Source organism: Macaca nemestrina, chromosome X, assembly GCF_043159975.1.
Source record: "Macaca nemestrina isolate mMacNem1 chromosome X, mMacNem.hap1, whole genome shotgun sequence".
Taxonomy (NCBI): Eukaryota; Metazoa; Chordata; class Mammalia; order Primates; family Cercopithecidae; genus Macaca; species Macaca nemestrina.
Window position 1 is genome coordinate 27,383,927 of NC_092145.1, and position 18,249 is coordinate 27,402,175.

General features: G+C 34.4%; 1 long non-coding RNA gene across 1 annotated transcript in view; it reads left to right on the forward strand.

Moving 5' to 3' along the window:
• Positions 1–604: 604 nt before the first annotated feature.
• Positions 605–18,249, forward strand: part of LOC139360901 (uncharacterized) — a 64,505-nt gene continuing 46,860 nt past the window's right edge. The window contains exons 1-2 of the long non-coding RNA XR_011618482.1: positions 605–854; positions 5,493–5,571. This is a non-coding gene — a long non-coding RNA (uncharacterized lncRNA). The remainder of the gene's footprint in view (positions 855–5,492; positions 5,572–18,249) is intronic.

The window sequence follows — 18,249 nt, forward strand, 5'->3', positions numbered from 1 at the left end:
GCCACTTTCACAGGGGTGAGGAGGCCTCTTTCACTGGCAGAGAAAATTCATCACAGTTGATGGCCTAAATGTTCCCAATTTTATCTGGGGTTTCCACTTGTCCCCCTTTTGATTTTTATGATAATTCACAGTAAGTGCCTTTACTTTGACAGTAGGAGCCCTATGATACTGGGAATTTAATGTACGTTGTAACTTCAGTCATAGGATGAGATATTGCTTTGGGTTTTTAACAATCAGCGCTGTGGCTCTCGGAAATAAAGATCATCTTTAGGGCACATATAGAAGCTTTCAAGTTAATTATGCGCTGTTTGATCTGGACATTTGAATCCATGAGTATATTTTTTCCTTTCTCCACTTTGTGTAGTGACATTAAGAACATCCAGCCAATCTCACTATATGTATTATTTTGATAAAAATGTTTAGAATTATATACACAGTCACCTAGATCCTTGCTTCTTGTAAGTACTTTATTAGGAGTAGCCAGTGGTGATATTTTGCATGTCCCCATTGCTAGATCATGCCATAACTGTCAGTGCCCCCTTTACTATTGGAAGTAGAATCATTAGCCTCTTTAAATCTAATCAAATTAAAATGCCAATTCTAGAAATCCCAGGACCAAAATAATGAGATATGCGATTATGGTGGCTGGCATGTCTCAAGATCTGCAATCAGCTGGAGACCCAGGAGACTTGATGGTGTAGTTCCAGTCTGAATTTGAATGCCTGAGAACCAACAGAGTTGACAGTTCTTTTCCAATGTGAACGCTAACAGGCCCAAGACCCAGGATGAACCAGTGTTTCCGTTTGAACCCAAAAGCAGTCAAGCAAGAGGAATTTTCTCTTACTAGTTGGTGGGTAAGTCTATTGTTTTATTCAGGCCTTTAACAGATTGAATGGTGCCCTTCAACTGATTGAATAGGACTCATCCGCAGTACAGAGTACAATTTGCTGCACTGAGTCTCTTGATTCATATATTATCTCATTCAGAAACACCCTTACAGACACATCAGGAATAGTGTCTGACCAAATTTCTAGGCACAATATGGCCAAGACAAGTTGACATAAAAAATTAACCCTCACACATGGTATTGGCATACCACAGTTTATTTAACTGTTCACCTCTTGAAAGACATTTAGGCTGATTCCAATTTTTTGCTTTTAGAAGTAAAACTCCTAAAAAATTACATACATTTTAAAAAAATAAACACAAATTTTCATTGCTCTGGGAAATAAAGTATAATTGCTGGGTTATAGGGCAACTGCATGTTTCATTTTATAAGAAACTTTAAAACTATTTTCCATAGTCTTATTTTACATTCCCAACAGCAACATATGAGCAATCCATTTTTTCTGTACCTTCACCAACCTTTGGTGTTGTAATTATTTTTTATTATAGCCATTCTGATAAATTTGTCATTGTATTTAATTTAAGTTTTAATTTGTATTTCCTGGTAGCTAATGATGTTGAACATATTTTTTCATGTTCTTGTTTGTCATCTGTAAATCTTCGTTTAAATTTCTGTTTATGTATTTTGTCCATTTTCTAATTAGATTGTTTTCTTACCATTGAGTTTAGAAACTTTATATATTCTGGATACAATCATTTTATTGCGTAGGTAATTTGAATAATTTCTCTCAGTGTCCGGCTTTTCTTTCATCTTCTGTACAGCTTCATCCACAGAGAAAAGATTTTCATCTTGATGAGGTCGTAATGATCTTTTTGTTGTTGTTGTTTCCTTGTATAGATCATACTTTTGGTATCAAGCCTAAGAATTCTTTACCTAGCTGTAGATCCTGAAGATTTTTTTTCTGTTTTTCACTAAATATTTTCTGGTTTTATATTTTATACTTATGTTCATGATCCATCTTATGTCAATTTTTGTATAGGATGTTGAGGCTTAGGCTTACTTTATTTCTTTTTTTTTTTTTTTTTTTTTTTTTTTTGAGACGGAGTCTCGCTCTGTCGCCCAGGCTGGAGTGCAGTGGCCGGATCTCAGCTCACTGCAAGCTCCGCCTCCCGGGTTCACGCCATTCTCCTGCCTCAGCCTCCCGAGTAGCTGGGACTGCAGGCGCCCGCCACCTCGCCCGGCTAGTTTTTTGTATTTTTTTAGTAGAGACGGGGTTTCACCGTGTTAGCCAGGATAGTCTCGATCTCCTGACCTCGTGATCCACCCGTCTCGGCCTCCCAAAGTGCTGGGATTACAGGCTTGAGCCACCGCGCCCGGCCGGCTTACTTTATTTCTTTTCATTTTTTGCGCATGGATGTCTAGCACCATTTGGTGAAGAGGTGATCATTTATTCATTTAATCTTTTTTTTTTTTTAAATTTTTGTCAGAAATAAGGTGAGCAAATTTTCCTGGGCATATTTCTAATTTTTTTATTTTGTTATGTTTATCTATGTGTTCATACCTCTACAATACCCCATTGCCTTGATTACTGTAGCTACATACTAAACCTTAGTGTCTGGTAAAGTGATTCCTCTCACTTAATTCTTTTTTGTCAGGATTATTTTAGCTATTCTAGAGCGTGAGTCTTTCCACATAAATTTTAGAATAGCTTTTCTAGCCGGGTGCAGTGGCTCACTCCTATAATCCCAGCACTTTGGGAGATTGAGGCAGGTGGATCACCTGAGGTCAGGAGTTTGAAACCAGTGTGGCCAACATGTGAAACCCTATCTCTACTAAAAATACAAAAATTAGCCGTGCGTGGTGTCACATGCCTGTAATCCCAGCTACTTGGAAGTCTGAGGCAGGAGAATCCCTTGTACTTGGGAATAGAGTACGTGTTTTCTTGGACCATTAAAAAAAACTCCTCTCCATCTATCTATCAATCATCTATCTATGTATCTATCTATCCCTAGACAGAGAAAATATGTACTCTATTCTTGTAGGGTGGAGTGTACTATGTGCGTCAATGTAGATCCTGTTGTGTGAAAGCGTTATTCATATTTTCTGTATCCTTGTGTGGTAAGTTCAGAGATTTCAGGGTCAAATAAGAAAGATACAGGATTATGAGCAGCAGTAACACATAATAAGCTTTATTGGACAATGCTTCGACAGTGTTCAGCAAGAGATTCTCCAAGACAGTTGTGTGAGGCCACCACATAGAAGAGGAATAGGTCAAGGGACTCCCTAGAGGAGAACAGGAAATTGAATAGGAGGCTTGTTTGTTTAGGTGATGTTACTCAGCAGCAAAATGAAAAGTCTCTTGGCAAGAGAGCTCCAAAGGGCAGCAACAATTTGGAGTCTGTCATAGCTACAGGGTTCATCTTATCTATGCTTAGTAAGTGTTGGGTGCAAATCAGGGTATGCAAAATGGATAGGCTCTAAATGGCTAAAATATGTTTATTTTGGATTTATATATACATACAATTGCATAATTTTATAAGTACCAGTGCAGTTTTGTTATATAGATATATTGTATAAAAGTGAAGTCTAGGCTTTTAGTGTATGAATCACCTGAATAATGTACGTTGTACCCATTAGGGAATTTCTCATCCCTCTCCCCTCTTCCAGCTTCCTACCCTTCTGAATATCCATTGTCTATTATTCTACATTATGTCCCTGTATACATATTATTTAGCTTCCATGTATAAATTAGAACATGCAGTGTTTGACTTTTTGTTTCTGAGTTGTTTCACTTAAGATAATGGCCTCCAGTTCCATCCAATTTGCTGCAAAAGACATGATTTCACTGTGTTTTGTAGATGATAGAATCCTATTGTATATTTAACACAATTTTTTTATCCATTTATTAATTGATGGACACTTAGGTTGATTCCAGATCTTTGTTAATGTGAATAGTGCTGTGATAAACATACAAGTGCAGGTATCTTTTTGATAGAATGATTTATTTTCTTTTCGGTAGATACCCAGTAGTGGGATTGCTGGATCAAATGGTACTTCTATTTTTAGTACTTTCAGACATTTCCATACTGTTTTCTATAGAGGTTGTACTAATTTACACTCTCACCAATAGTGTATAAACATTCTTTTCTCTCCACATCTTCATTAACATCTGTTATTGTTTGACTTTTTAATAATAGCCATTCTGACTGGTGTAACATGATATCTCATTGTGGTTTTAATATGCATTTATCTGATGCTTAGTGATGTTGAACATTTTTTCCTATGCTTGTTGGCTATTTGTATGAATGGCAGAAAATAATTGCAAACTATACACCTGACAAGGGATGGATATCCAGAATTTACAAAGTACTCAAACAACTCAACAACAATATAAAAACAAATAACCCCATTAAAAACTGGGCAAAGGGCGTGAATAGACACTTTACGAAAGATGTATAAATGGTCAACGAACATATTTGGAATGTATTTTAAAGCAATTACACGTGTAAGGATTTGAGTTTGGCATTGGTAGTTTTTAGACTAATGGCCCTAGTCTGCTGTGAAAAAGTAAGCAGCAAGCCATTTTGGACCAATATGAAGAGGCCATTTCTGGTCAATTTATGTAACACTTTGCAGAGCTGACTTGAAGTTCTTTTCATTTCTTTGAGGAGGTTTTGAAGTCTCTAATTATAATTGTGGATTTGTTTATTTCTCCTTTCAACTCTATCAGCTTTTGTTTCACATATTTTGAGGTTCTGTTTTGTGGTACATATACATTATGATATTTATATTTTTCTGGTGGATCTTTTTATCATTATGTGTTTTTTTTCCTTTGTCTCTCATCAGTTTCTTTGCTCTGGAGTCTATTTATTTTATATTAATATGGTCACTCCTGCTTTTCTTAAATAAAGTTTGCATGGTATATGTTTATCCACCCTTTTAATTTCAATGTCGATTTTATTGAATTTGATGCCAGTATCTTAAAAGCAGCATAGCGTTATTTAGTGTTATTTTTCTTACTTTTATTAACTCTGGTAGTAATTTTCTTTTAAATGGTGTATTTAGACTCTACATATAAGATAATTTGATATGTTGGAGCTTAAGTTTGTCATTTTATTATTTGTATTGTTTGTTTTCAGTGTTTCTGAATTCTATTTCTGTTTTCTAAATTACTGCAGGCTCTTCAAACTCTTCTTAGAATTCAGTTTTGATTTATTTATAATGTTTTGAGGGTATATCTTTGTATTTTTTAAGAGGCTGCTCTGAGTATTATGATATGCATAGTTGACTTATCTCAGTCTACTGGTTTCCATCCATATTTTAGCACTTCAAGTGAATTTTGAAAGTCTTATTCCTATTTAATTTTAGATTCCTCACTTTTAAGTATTATTGTTTTGAGTGCCAGATTGTGTTATAGTTTGTATTTTAATCATCAGATATGATTAGGAAAACTCGTGAATTTAAATTATATATTCATATTTCTTCTCTTTCTGTTCTTTATTTTTATGCTTCAATATTCCTTAATTTATCATTTCCTTTCATATTGAAGAAATTCATTTAGTACTCTTTAATAGTGGGTCTACTGGGGACAAATTATTTTAATTTTCCTTCATCATAATATGTCTTTATTTCCTTTGCTTTCCAGAATAATTTTGATCAGTTGACAGTTCTTTACTTTCAGCACTTGGAAAATATGTTGCTTCCTTCTTCTGCCAGGGCTTCAGGTGAGAAATATGTTGTCATTTGAATTGGTGTTCCCCTATAATGTGTCAGTGCTCTCTGACTATTTTCAAGATTTTTTGTCTTTAATTTTCAGAAATTTAATTGTAATGAGTCTTGACGTGTAATTATTTGAATTCACTTATGTGGGCTTTATTTAGCTCTTTAAATATGTAGATTTATGTCTTTCACCATATTTGGAAAGGTTTCTTCCATTATTTTTTCAAAAGCTCTTTAAACTTTGTTCTCCTTCCCATCTTTGTCTGGAACTCTAATGATGTAATTATTGGACGCTTTGTTATTGCCCCTGAAGTCCCAGAGGCTCTGTTCATTTATTTTTTTTCAGTTTAGTTTATCTCTATTAGGTGAAATATATTACTTATTTCCAAATTCATTTATATTATTCTCTACTATTTATATTCTAATATTGAACCCACATATAGAGTGTTTTATTAATCTTGTATTTTTCAGTTATAATATTTCCATTCTGTTCTTTTTTATTACTAACAATTCTTTCACAAAATTTTCAAATTTTTTCATTGCATCAAGATAAATTTGAAATTGCTTTGTGAAGTTCGCTTTGAATTTTAGATTAAGGGGGTATATGTAATTGCTTAATACATGGATATTATATGCATAATGGGGAATTTGAAATATATGGGGATATTTCAAGTATTGAATATTTTACCCAATAGATAATTTTCAACCTTCACTCCTTTCCCCTTTCCTTTTAGGGTTCCCAGTGCCTATTATCTCCATCTTTGTGTCCATATGTACCCACTGTTTAGCTCCCACTGTGAGAATATGTGATATTTGAATTTCTGCTTCTAAGTTAGTTCACTTAGAATAATGGCCTCCAGATATATCCATATTACTGTGAAGGACATGGTTTCATTGTTTTTATGACTGCATTCTATGGTGTATATATATCACATTTTTTAATCCAGTCAACCCTTGGTGGACACTTAGGTTGGTTCCATTATTTTATTGTTGGGAATAGCACTGTGATAAACATACAAATGCAGGTGTCTTTTTTATATAGTGATTTCTTTTCCTTTGGGTAGATTCCCAGTAGTGGGACTGGTGAGTCAAGCTGTAGTTCTAGTTTTATTTATTTGAGATATCTCCATACTGTTTTCCACAGAAGTTGAACTAATTTACATTCCCAGCAGCAGTGTGTAAGTGTTCCCTTTTCTCTACATCCATGCCAACATCTGTTGTTTTATGAGTTTTTAATAATAGTAATTCTGACTGGTGTAAAGTGTCACAGCGTGGTTTTAATTTACATTTCTTTAATGACTGGTGATGTTGAGCATTTTTCCATGTGTCTGTAAGCCCCTTGTATTTATTCTTTTGAGAAATGTCTATTCCTGTGCTTTGCTCAGGTTTTAATGGCATTGTTTTTTCTTTGTTGTTTGTTTTTTGTTGTTGTTTTTTTCTTGAATTGTTTGAGTTTCTTCTAGATTCTGGATATCAGTCCTTTGTTGGAGGCATACGTTGCAAATATTTTCTCCCATTCTGTAGGTTGTTTATTCTGGTGATTATTTATTTCGCTGTGCAGAAATGTGAAGCATTGTTATGATGGTTGTTTAAAATACTTGTCAGATAATTCTGACATCTGTATGTTCTCAGTGTTAGGATCAGTTGTTTTTTGCACTGAAGTTCTGACTTTCCTGGTTCTTGTTATGACAAATTATTTAAAAATTATGTTCTTGAGTTTTTGACTATTATGTTAGAAGGATCTGGTTCTTATTTAAATATTTCAATTTAGGCAGGAAGTTTAGGTTTAGCACGTAGGTTACAGCCTAATTTTGTGGGATGCAGTTCCCATGGAAATCGAATTTTCAGAGCCTTTGTAGTGATTTTTTTTTTCTGTTTTGTTTACCTGGCTCTGTTGTCTCCCTGCTGGTGTATCCTGAGAGTACAGAATGAGCTTCTTTATGTCTGGCCACCTGGTGCCTCTATATTAGGAAAGGTGGTTTCCAGCCCTTGGAGACAAAACATTTTTCTACAGCTAGATACTTGTTGTGACAAATCCCACTTTTTAGAGTTGTTTGGCTACTTCATATCTCTAGGTGGATAAAGGGATTATTTTCCCATGGATAAGTAGTACTTCCCAGGCCTTAAACTTGTTTTGGTGTGGTCTCACTAACAATGCCATCCAGTCACCTGATTATGTGATTCTTCTAGGTGGGGTAAAGGATTCTCCAGCCTGGAGGGATGAAAAGAACTTTCTGGCTCAGACACTTTGGGCCAGTCTTTAGTTGATGAAAGGACCTCACAGACCTGTAGAACAAAGAGTGCTTCCAGGTCTTAGTACTTTTAATGGTGGGATCTCCCTTTCCTGAATCACCTAAATCCTTGATATCTCTAAAGAGGGGAGTAGAGTCTCAGGATTGGTGAAGATAATGAGGCTCCCCAGGCAGGTTGTTGGTTATGGCAAGAATCCTCACCACCCCCCCCCCCCACCCACCTGCTGATAGTGCTACCAGCACCACCCGCCTGGCCAGTGTCTCTAGATGGGGGAAAATGGTATCTCACATTTTGCAGAAAAAGAGAATGGTTTTCTTGGCCACTTATGTTCTAGGTGATTTATCCCCTCTGCCAGTGCTCTTCAGTTTGCCAAGTGTTGTTGGTGAGGCTTCTATTAGATCCTGGGGTGAAATAAACCTACCTAAGTTGTGTTCTATTGCTATGTTGTGTATCAAAATTCTCTGGACTTGGACCACCTTCTGCTCTTGGGTTGGGGGTCCTAATACACTATTTATAGAGTCCTTCTCTACTTTGGGGGCATTTAGGCATTCTAACTTTATATTTCTACTTTTCAGTGTTGTCCTTTGCTCTCCTTTTATAGTTTTTACAGGATTTATAGTTGTACTTTGTGAAAGAGTGGGAGAAATAAGTCTATTCCATGTGGCCAGACGAGAAGTATCTCTTGTATTCTTTTGACAGGCCACATTATTTTTTGAGCATTTCTTTACTTTCTTGGAAGTACCAGATATTTTAGGAACATCTTGTATTTCCTCTGCCCCAGAACTGGATCAAGCACCACTTCTCCTAGAGGCTCTGATTTCCTTTATCGCACAATGGTATTTAGGGACCAAGATCTGGGTGCTAAGTATACTCATTGTTATTGGGATGTAATTACTTCTTTTTTTAAATTACTTCTTACATGTCTCAGGAGACAGGGCTAGAAATATACATATACATATATACACACATATATGCATGTGTGTATATATATATATATATTTATACACATAGTAACCCATATAAATACAAACATGTCTATATATTTACCCTATTTATCTGTGTATAGGTATATATGTACATATATCTCTATGTGTGTGTGTTTGTATGTGTTTAGCCATGAGTTTATCCCTATAATTTGATTCTACCTTACTGCCATGAAGTACATTTAATAACTCCCTGTTGGTTTACAGATTTTTGTTTACACTGGGAAGCACAAATTTTATTATTTATAATTTATTTGTGTTGTGCTGTTACTTATATCAATTATTTTCTACCTGAATTCTTTTAGTGTGATTTTCTTACTCATTTATAATGTTAGATCCACCTATTAATGTTTAAATTTCATTTGAGCCCCTTCCCACAATCCTGGCTGGTTCTAATTATTTTTGTATATTTAGCATGTAAAGTGTATGCCAAACTTTAATATAACTCTAAGATTATGACTTTTAAAAATGTCATTCCCTCCTAACCCCTGCTACCCAGTTCCAGTTCCTCCCTTCTTACCACCTCTATTTCACCTGCCACCTATAGATAACCAACCTACTAAATTTCTAGTATAACTTTTGTACAAATGAGCAGATACATGCCCATTTATAATAACTCCTTGTTTCTTACACAGAGTAAAATACTTATACTATTTTGAATTTGTTTTTTTTTTTTTCACTTAATACCACATCTTAGAAATCACTGCATATCAATTTATAGAGTTTTACTCATAGTTAGGAAACCTTTTACTATGTAAAAGTTAAAGAATTATGTTTTCTTCTAATACCTGTTTTTTCCTAAAAATATTTTAAAATGTTTTTACATACAGATCTCTACATTTCAATTTCATTATTGTGTGTTTTGTTACATTTGGACTCACTTGTCTCTGCACCATTTATTTAAATGAATCTTTACCCCAGTAATTTTAGAAGTGCTGGCTCATTTTGAAAGACTGGTACCTTTTGACTTGAGAAGAAATGAACAATAGTACGGCAAAATGATGCAAAGCACACATACATATGTCATACTGTAGACTAAACTACCACAGGAGTTAGTAGGGAGTCAGAGTTATCTTAGGAAATATAGTGTAATTAAGTCTACAAATTGGAGATTAGGGAATAGACATACAAGGACTTGGTTTGAGGAACTGACATAGGAAGGAGAAATAGGAAAACTGATCTAGCACTGATTTCATTAACAGCAATATATGAAAGCTTCCAGAAAGTTAAAGAATAAAGAGTTTCAATGGAATTTTTTATGCTGTGTGAGCAACATCATTGTAAGCTTTTTGAGGTAGAAGGCACAGAAGAGAGAACAAGGTGTAGTATTGCTTTGTAAACACAGAGTTTGGAATTTTATTTCATGGACTTCCGTTTTATGGAAGTCTATGATCGTAACAATAATGTAGCTAATGTTCTGTAATTCAATTCCTGCAGTGTTGTGAGCATTAAGAATCTTGTAGCAAATATGAAGAGCAGTGGGACAAATGGGCAATATACATATTTCAGTTAGTTACGGCCTATTGCATAATTACCTAAGTTGCTATTTGTACAAAAAAGAGAGGTTGGCATTGAAATTCAACAATTAATTCTGTGACAAATTCATCCCCTTAAAGATGGTAGGAGGCATTAAAAGAAATTTATGAAAAAAAATGAAGAAACATATCTCAACAGCCAACACCATAATTTAAAAATATTAGTGTTTGTAAAGTTTTAGGGTAAAATAATGCATATTTCTTCATTGTAGTTACAACTATGTTGCAATGTGCATACTAACTCTGTATTTAAGTGATTCCTTGTTGTTGCCTATTTGTATTCTAATTTAGCATGTCGTTATCATGATAGACCTGAAGGGTACCCTTTCTCCTTAATTAATTTAACTTTTAAATCAATAAAGTTTATGATCATTTTAAGTGAGTTTGTTAAGGAGGTATTAGCTGTTTAAGGCATCTGTTTATTTCCACTAAGATTAAAAACTTGTTGAATTAAATTATTTAAACATATTTTAGAAATCATTACATATTAGTAGTATTAGTCTGAGGTGTAATATATAGTAAATATCCAAAACATTGAAACTTGAATATATTAACTACAGAACCTACACATTTTGTATTTTAATTATATTCCTTTGAATGTACTTTTAGATAGGTATGTTTCATTCCAGAAAAAAAATATATATATACATATACACCTTAATATATATATAGTTTCTTTCTACATTGAGCCATCATAATCTCTTATATTTTGTATGCTTTTTTTTTACTTAACTACTAGGTGTCGGTGTGAGTGTGTGTTTGTGTTTGTGTTTATTGGAGGGAGAGAGAGGGAGAGAAAAAGAGAGAGAGAGAAAGTATGTTGAATTACTCCAGGAGTATAATTATGGCTTTACCCTAAAAAGTATACAGTGAGGGGTGGCAGAATATGCCATGCCAATATATAAAACTTGGTATAAGGATTATTCTGAGCTGAAGATACTTGAAAAATAGCAGATGCAAGGTCATTCTGCTCTCCCAATTACTTCCTGAAAACAGGAGATAAAAATTCCCATATGAAAGATGCCCTCCCTGTATTAGGAAAAATGAAGCATTCTTCAATGGGGACTCATAGCCTAGACAATTCTGTACAAATAGACCTTGTTAAAACAATTATTATCTTCCTTTGGCCTCAGCACATAATTTAATTGATTTTCCGGAATTGTCTGTCTATGTTCAACCTAATATAAAGGATTTGGTGACACTTCTTTGCGTTTTTATTTACTTATGATGACTTTTGTATTAAATTGGTATGCCTTCTCCTGCTAATCTGTCTTATATTAATTTCTTAGACCCAGCTGGGGGAACCTATGAGGGTAGATGTAAAAGTTTGCCTCCCCTACAACAGTTTAGAAACTTACACTGAAAGATGGTTTGCTCTTATAGTCCAGAAGCCAAAGTCGTCCCAACTGTGTCATAGTTAAACCTAGGTGTAGTTGAAAATGGGCTACTGGTTACAAAACATCACTTAAATGACTGTCTTCTGTTATTATGAATTGTAGAGTTTTATCCATACTCCTTTATAACACCCAGAGTACATAGCACAATGCTGGGTACACAGCAGACACTCATTAGATTCTTATTGATTATGTGCTAATTCTGCATTAGAGATCTTATGAGGTTGTTCTAAAGAAACTAGAAATAGATAAAAGCACTTTGTAAAAGATGTAAGTGCAACTCAATAAAATGTATCATTACAGTAATAATACTCCCAGTAAATTGTTACAGAAAGCAAAAGGTCATTCTTTGTCTTTTCTCTTTATGTAATGAGATGCCTTAATTTATATATATATATATATAGCCACTGATGATTTGAAAGAACCAATGTCTCACATGACAACATTTGGAGCCGCGACCATAATGGCTCCATTAGTGGTCTTATCTGACCTTTTCTATTTGTTAAAGTTAACCATAAGTTAATGTAACATTGCCTACATTGTCTTTGGAAGGGTAGCATAATATAATGCTTTAATGATGTTTTAATGGAATCTTATGACACTTAAGGGAAGGCTACATAACTTCATATGTAACCATGGTTCATTACTCATTGAGACATGTACCTTCTCAGTCATTCTGGAGTCCATAGTCCTGTGGAAGTCAAGATAATGGAAAGATTAATGTACCACACTATTTAGAAATATATGTGCCTGATTTTAACATTCAAATCAATATTCAGATTTAAAAATAAATGAGAGATATATGCAGAACCTGAGGAAAAACATGCCAAGGTAATGAAATTAAAGTTTGGCTTATTAGGTTGAAATTCAAAAGTTGATGCTGCATTATGCTAAAATTCTAACCGAACTATAGAAAACAGTGTAATTACTTACTCTATGTTGCTTATTTTTGTAGGATGAAAAACATATTAAACTTTATATTTACCACTAATGTGACTGTTCTGTTTCTATATGGTTGTGATTCTAATCTGAGAGTCTTCTTGAAATGCCTGATCAACAGTGCTCATTGCTTAATAAAAATCTATAAATGTTTACTATATTTATCAATAATGCTTTCCTTTTCGTACTTAAAAAGCATTTTGTATTTTAAATATCCTAACTTCTAACCTAAGAGTTAATCATGATGTGCATACAGCAATGCAACTAAAGGGATAAAGAAGATGATATAAAGCTAACCCCTATTACTGAAGATTTAATATGGAATTTTAAAACATTTATTCAACAAATGTTTCATAAGAACCACAAATGTTTTGACCTTGTGTTTGCAGCTGAATATACAGAAATAGAAGTTATATTATTTTACATTATTTTAGAGTGCACAGTTTTTCAGAGGAGACAGAGAGCTAAACACTAAAAATGGTGTGCAATGGAGTAGGGGAAAAGCTCTTCAGAAGATGCTGGAACCATCAAGGTTCTACAACTGTAAAAATAGATTGGATTTCATGATAGGGCATCTTTAAAATATATTGAACACTAAAATGTTTAAAAGACAGTTTTTCTGAGAAAGGTTTGCTTTGTTCTTTCAGATTTTATTACACCTTTCTAAACACTGTGGAGTACCCTTATTTATGTCTCTGCTTTCTGGCAAGACCATATCTAAATGTTGAACTTACTAAATTTAAATTTACATAGAAGTGTTTTGATTGACTCCAACATATTCTCCCGCTCCCCTCAATCCTCAACCATGAAAATCCATAAAATAGCATTTGTTGAGGCAAAATGATGCATAATAAATATATTACTCTATTTTCATGCTGCTGATAAAGACAACTTGAGACTGGGTAATTTACAAAAGAAAGAGATCTAATTTTACTTATTCCATGTGACTGGGGAATCCTCCCAATCATGGCAGAAGGCAAGGAGGGACAAGTGACATCTTACGTGGATGGCAGCAGGCAAAGAGAGAGCTTGTGCAGGCAAACTCCCGTTTTCAAAGCCATCAGATGTCATGAGACATTCACTATCACAAGAACAACACAGGAAAGACCTGCCTCCATGATTCAATCATCTCCCACCATGTCCCTCCCACAACACGTGGGAATTATGTGAGCTACAAGATGAGATTTGGGTGGGGACACAGAGCCAAACTATATTAGTAGACAATTGGGGTCAGCTCTTATATGATTTGTCTCTCAGAAGTCGAGAGAGAAAATCACTCATGAAATGTGGTGCTTGAAAAAAGGGGAGACAAACATTCCAATTCCCAGTTGACTGTCTCTACAGCCTGTAGATTTGATGAACCATACACCGTTATCAAATGGGGAAATAGCACTAGAGAGATGGCATGAGGGCCAGTCATGTGGAAAAATGTGAAGGGACACACCCTCAAAGTACCCATTTTTGAAAGATTTGGAGGATGAAACCTAAACTTCTCACTATCTCTGAAATAGGAATCACAGAGCATAAGATGAATTTGGGGCCTGTAGGCTTGGAGGAAATATTACAGTATGGAGCAAAGGTGCATACATCAGAGAAACACTGAACAACATTGCCAAATTTAACTAGATTTCACAAGAGAACAATTCTCATTGTGAGATGCCAATTTCCAGCCCATATCAAACCTTTGACAACAAGCTACAGTGACATTTTTGTTGAGTAAGGCTATAATGACTACCTTGTTAGAGCAGGTACTTCAGAGGACTGCGTCATTTAAAAAAACAACAACAACAACAAAAAACTCCCTATTCTCTACTCCAGTGACTGAAAAGCAATATCAGAAAATGAGAGGGGAGTTGGAAAATACAAGATCTCTACATCCCTCCTGGCATTATCCATTATCTTGGGGTAAGTGGGAGGGTGGCAGTGTGCAAAAAGTAGAAGGACTTTGAAATAAACAGGGGATTAGATATTAGTATCAATACACAAGACTAAAGAACCGAAATGAGAACTGCTTTCTCATCTAAAAATGAGTGAAAAATATAAAATTTAACTGAGATGTGAAGGAACACCAGTACCTAGAAAGAAAGCAGGAATTGAACTGAAAACAGCTTATCATAGTTCTTGGAAAATAATTAGAGCTATCTTATATGTATACCCCAAATTTATACCCCAAATTAGTATAAATTTGGGGTATACCTATGAGATAGTATGCTAATTAGTTGAGATCTCTCACTAAACTGATTACAGATATTAATCGGACAACTTACTGCCTAATGAAAGATATTGCAAATTTGGTTTAAAAAGATGACTAGTCATATGATTCATTTCAAATACATTGGATTTCATTGTTCCTAGTCTCTCTCAGTTGAGAGACTAGGAAATATTTGAATGAATACTATCATTTGTACACACACACACATACACACACATACATCTATGCATAAATATATATACACACATATATGTATATAAAGATAAATATACATGTGTACCTATATTGAGCTAAACATAATGTATTAGTTTGTTCTCATGCTGCTATAAGGACATACCCAAGACTGGGTAATTTATAAAGGAAAAAGGTTTAATTGATTCACAGTTCTGCATGGCTGGAGAGGCCTCAGGAAACTTACGATCATGGCAGAAGGGGAAACAAACATATCATTCTTCATGTAGCAGCAGGTGAGAGATTTGCCAAGCAAAGGAGGAAAAGCTCCTTATAAAACCATCTGATCTCATGAGAATGAACTCACTATCACAAGAACAGCATGGGGGTAACTGCTCCCATGATTCAATTACCTCTCACTGGGTCCCTCCCTCAACATGTGGGGATTATGGGAAGTACAATTCAAGATGAGATTTGGGTGGGGACACAGACAAACCATATCACATGCGTTCATACTGATGTCTGATTCTTGTTCACTATCACATAACTTATTCTAGCTTTCTATCCTCAGTTATATGTGACCTCCCATGTTATGATGAGGAAAGCTGGCTCCCACAATCCATTTACATATTTTTTCAATTCCAACATATGGGTACAGTGGTTTTAGAATTGTTAATCTTTAATATTAACTATAGTATGGTGCTTATATACATTTACATTTATCTTTAACTTATAATCGCCACTCATTTCCAAAGTCACTTACGTTAACATCATTTTGACTACCACCAGTTATTCTTAGCTTTTTGAGAGCTTTATTTTTTTTTTCATGAATGATGTTGAATTTTGTCAAATGTATTTTCTGTATCTACTTATAGAATCACATATTTTCCTTTTTATTGTAATCTACATTGATTGATTTTTAAATATTCCATCAGACTTGCATTCTTGATATAAACTCTACAGGAGTTTATAAACTTTCAGATTAAATTTGCTGATATTCATTCATGATTTCTGCTTCTGAATTCATAAGGGGGTATTGGTTGTAGTTTTCAGTTATTGTTATGTCTTTATTTATTTTATTATTTGGACAATGCTAGCCTTAAAGAATGAGTTGGAAAGTATTTCTTCCTTTTCAATGTTATGGAAGACTTTATAGGAAATGATACTTTTTTATAATTTCAACTTCTATTGTAGATTAAAGGGTACATAGTAGGTTTGTTATATGGGTATATTGTGTGATGCTGAGGTTTGGGGTACAAATAATTCCATCACCCAGATAGTGAGCATAATATCCAATAGGTGGTTTTTCAGCTTATGCCTTCCTACCCCTCCCTCATCTAGTAGTCCCCAGTGTCTATTGTTGCCATCTCTATGTTTACATATATTAGATGTTTAGCTCCTGTTTACAAGTGAGAACATGCGGTATTTGGTTTTCTGTTTTTATGTTAATTCACTTAGAATAATGTCCTTCAGCTCCATCCATGTTGCTGCAAAGGACATGATTTTGTTCTTTATTACAGCTGTGTAGTGTTCCATGTTGTACATGTACCCCATTTTCTTTGTCAAATCCACTGTTGATGGTCAGCTAGGTTGATTCCTTGTTTTTGCTATTGTGAATAGTGCTGCTTCAATGAACGTGTGAGTCCATGTGCTTTTTGGTAGAATGATTTGATTTCTTTTGGATATATACCCAGTAATGGGATTGCTGGGTCAAATGATAGTTCTAAGTTTTTTTGACAAATTTCTAAACTGCTTTCTACTAATACTTAATTAGTCTGCATTTACAGCAACAGTGTATAAGTGTTCCCTTTTCTCTGCAGCCTCGCTAGCATCTGTTTTTTGTTTTGTTTTGTTTTGTTTTTGACTTTTTAATAATCGCTATTCTGACTGGTGTGAGATAGCATCTCATTGTGGTTTTGATTTGCATTTCTCTGATGATTAGTGATGTTGAGCATTTTTTCATATGTTTGCTGATTGCTTTTATTTCTTCTTTTGAGAAGTGTCTGTTCATGTCCTTTGCCTATTTTTATTTTTATTTTTCTTATTTCAATTGTTTTGGGGTACAGGTGAGTTTTCTATGTATGGAATCATATCATCAGCAAAGGGAGATAGTTTGACTTGTCTTCTTATTTGAATGCCTTTTATTTCCTTTCTCTTGCCTGATGTCTCTGGTGAAGACTTCCAATAAAATGTTGAATAGGACTGGTGAGAATGAGCATCCTTGTTTTGCTCCAGTTCACAAGGGGAATGTTTCCAGCTTTAGCCAGTTCAGTAGGATGTTGGCTGTGAGTTTGTCATAGATAGTTCTTATTATTTAGAGTTATAGTCCTTCAATGCCTAAAGATTTTGGATTTTACCAAAGGCTTTTTCTGTGTCTATTGAGATAATCATATGATCTTTATTTTTGATTCTGTTTATGTGGTGAATCACATTTATTAATTTGTGTATGTTGAACCAACCTTACATCCCAGGAATAAAGTCTATTTGATCTCAGTGAATTAACTTTTTAATGTCCTGCTGGAGTTGGTTTGCTAGTATTTTGTTGTAGATTTCAATCTTGTTCATTCTTTCAAGGAACTAATACTTGGTTTTATGGATCTTTTGTATGGACTTTTGGATCTCAGTTTCATTCATTGTCTCTCTGATTTTATATATCTTTTCTTATGCTGAGTTTGGGGTTGGTAATTTGTTTTGTTTCTAGTTACTCTAGGGGCAATGTTAGATCATTAATTTGAAATTTTCTAACTTCTTGATGAAGATGTTTAGTGCTATAAACTTCCCTTTTAACATTACTTTAGCTGCATCCCGAAGATTTTGGTAAGTTGTGTCTCTATTTTCATTAACTTTAAATGATTTTTAAAATGTTGTCTTAATTGTGTTGTTCACTGAAGAGTTACTCAGAAGCAAGTTGTTTAATTTCCATGTTTCTGTGTAGTTTTGAGAGATAATCTTGGTGTTAATTCCTATTTTTATTGCACTGTGGTTTGAGAGTGTGCCTGGTATGATTTAATTTTATTGAGACTTGCTTTATGTCCAAGCAAGCAGTTGATCTTAGAATATGTGTGCAGTTGAGAGGAACTCGTGTTCTGTGGTTATTGGGTGGAGTATTTTGTAGGTGCCTATTAGGTTCAATTGGTCAGGTGTCAATTTTAAATTCAGAATGTCTTTGCTAGTTTTCTGCCTTGAAAATCTGTCT